General features: G+C 58.2%; 1 pseudogene; it reads left to right on the forward strand.

Annotated features, from left to right (window-relative positions):
- Positions 1 to 1,076: 1,076 nt before the first annotated feature.
- LOC149122559 (multidrug and toxin extrusion protein 1 pseudogene) lies at positions 1,077 to 2,772 on the forward strand (annotated as a pseudogene).
- The last annotated feature ends 223 nt before the right edge of the window (positions 2,773 to 2,995 follow it).

Raw genomic sequence — 2,995 nt, forward strand, 5'->3', positions numbered from 1 at the left:
TGCTAATTAAAGACTCAGGCTGCTGCTTGAGAGGGCGCTGGGGTGCTGAGCCGTGGAGCAGAGCGGGCACGGGAGTCAGCAGCAGAGCTGGGGATGCCCGGATTGGGGACAGTCTTCAATGACTCCAGGAAATCAGTGACTCTCTCCAAAGGCCCTTGATTTTCCGCGTTAAAGCTGCTGTGTTGTTTGGATAAGAAAAGAGTGAGCCTTGTTGGGATTTGCTGGGCAGTTTGCAGGCGAGCCAGGGACAGACGCCAGAGCTGGAGCTAAGCCTGCTCCCTAGCTGGGGTGAGCTTCTGTCTGGCATTAATTGGGGGCTAATTAATGTCTCTAAGGAGAGGCCCTTGCACTATCATGTGGACTGAAGGATCCCTCCAGTGGCCGGCTAACACGCCAGAGTCGGCCTGGCTTTGGCACATGATGACATTAATAGGCCCTCCAAGACGTGGGCAGTGCCCCCCAGAGCTGCCCATGGCTCAACAGCAGCTCTGAGAGGGTACTGAGAAAGCCAAGAATCTGCCCACCCGGGCCCGCAGCAGCACCCCTTGCTGCACCTGCACAGAGTCTGCAGCCCACCCAGCACAGCCAGGCTCCCCTTGCCCCAGGCTGGGGCCGAGTCCCCTGGCAGGCCTGCTCTCGGGGGAATCAGGGTCCAGGAGTTTCCACTGAGATGTGTCTGACCCATGGCACCTCACCATGAGTCTGGGTGGGGAGTAAGGACGGAACTGTAGAGAGAGGAGATGCTGTCTCTGCAGAAATGCACCTCGCAATCCACGCCTCGGTCCACCTGAGGCCTCAGGACCTGCCCACTCTCCTCTCCTCCCCCACTGCTTAAAGTTGGCCCCCAGGCCAGCACTGTCCTTCCCATCAGAGGAGAGGGCTTCCTGCCTGCTCTCCAGGTGAGTGACCTGTGATGAGTCCCGTCCCTACTCTGGGCTGGGATCCCTCCTCCTGCTAAATGGTGGTGGCACCCCTGGGCTTTAAGGACTTCACAGGGCGGGGGACTTAGCCCCAGCATCTAGGAGTCCCCTCTCTGCCCTGTGGGTCCTGTCAATAACGACTGCACACTGCCCACTATGTCCTCTCAAAACCCTCCAGCAGGCGCTCAGAGGTCCCCGTGGAGCCTGCGCATTGGCCTGGAGCCCCGAGGGCACCCCAAGGGCCACGGGATGCGCTGCCTGGCGCTGTTTGACTTTGGAGAAGAGCTGTGGGCTCCTGGTCCGGCGGCCCACGTTCTTGGCGCAGCAGCGGTGTTCTTGATCAATTGCATCAGCTCCAAGTTCTGTGACCACCTGGACAAGCTGGCACTGGACGCTGTCACATTCACAATTGCAGTTGCCAGTGTCACTGGTGTTTCTGGGGGCTGCAGCTCCTCTTCTGCTTGCGACACCCCCATCTCCCTGACATACAGGAGCCTGACCTCAAGGCACAGGAGTGTCACCTGCAGTGGGGCAGCTTTCCCTGCCTCTCTGTTGCCAGGCCTGCTGGGCGCTCTCCCTCGACACCCGACACACCTGCTGCTCTGCTGGCAGGACCCGGCCGTACCCGGGTTCATCCAGGCCTGTGTTGGGATCCTTTCCCCCTACTCCTCCTGCCACCTTTCTATACATGTTACAAGTTAACCTTATGCGGCCAGTGCCACGGCTCACCAGGCTAATCCTCCGCCTGCGGCACCAGCACCCCAAGTTCTAGTCCCGATTGGGGCGCTGGATTCTGTTCCGGTTGCTCCACTTCCAGTCGCTCCTCTTCCAGTCCAGCTCTCTGCTGTGGCCCGGGAGTGCAGTGGAGGATGGCCCAGGTCCTTGGGCCCTGCACCCCTATGGGAGACCAGGAGGAAGCACCTGGCTCCTGGCTTCGGATCGGTGCAGCGCTGGCCATAGCAGCCATTTGGGGGGTGAACCAACGGAAAGGAAGACCTTTCTCTCTCTCTCTCTCTCTCTCTCTAACTGTCAAACTGTGCCTGTCAAAAAACAAAACAAAACAAAACAAAACAAAAACAAGTTAACCTTATGCTTATCCCGGGAACCCACTGTACTGCCAGGATTGTAACTGGAATCGCAGCCCACCTCAATGCTCTTGCCACTGCATGTTGGGGCGATGGGATCTGTGCCAGCTACCGCAGTTGCCCGGTTCACTTTGGCCCTCCTCCGGCTTTCCCTACGTTCTCAGGAGAACACTGCACCATGCTACGTGGGGTGGGCCTTTGGGACTGGGCCTCCTTCTTCCACCTGGCACCCCCAGCTTTCTCCTACCATGGGAGCTTCCAGAGAAGTGTCCGGGGCTTGGTGGAGCTGGGAGCCCAGTCCATCAGGTTCGAGCTGCCCAGCATCTTGTGCATGATCTCTGTAGACTTCAGCGTGGCCGTCAGCATCCTGGTAGGAAACATGGAGCAAAAAGGATGTGCCCAGTGGTTGCCCTGCTCTGCACAGAGCTTCCTGCTGGGGGTTCATTTTCACCACCAACAGGGACAGCATCACCCTGGTGTCTCAGGTGGTTCCAGTGTACATGGCTTCCCACCTCCTCGGGGGCCCTGCTTGTACCAGCAGCAGCATTGGGAGCAGAAGCAGAAATCAGAAGGCTGGAGCCATTGTTAACACCACCAAGCATCAGGCGATTGCTGTCCGGGGCTGCATTCGCAGCCAAGCCCGGCTTGCTCTCTCTGTGGTCAGTGACCATCACCTGTGCTGCTCCCAGGCTGTTTGCTTTCTAGGCTTTATTGCTCAGCTAAATTGGACAAAAGCCTGGAACATGCTCAGGGCCGTGCCAATGTGAAGGTAAATACAACCCCAGTGAAATCCTGCTGCCTCCCCAGATTCACCGTGCCGCATGGGCCCTGAAACCCACAGAGAAATTTTAAGAAGAGATGTTGACAAAAAGATGCAAGGCTCAGTTGGACCAGCAGGTGCACCAAGAGCTGCCTCCGCCCATCCACCCAAGGAGAGCACCCATCTGCCTGGAATTCAGTTGGACCTGTGGAAAGGGCACCTGCTCCTGG

The sequence above is a fragment of the Oryctolagus cuniculus genome, chromosome 13, assembly GCF_051225735.1.
Source record: "Oryctolagus cuniculus isolate XC-2025 breed Fujian yellow rabbit chromosome 13, ASM5122573v1, whole genome shotgun sequence".
NCBI lineage: Eukaryota > Metazoa > Chordata > Mammalia > Lagomorpha > Leporidae > Oryctolagus > Oryctolagus cuniculus.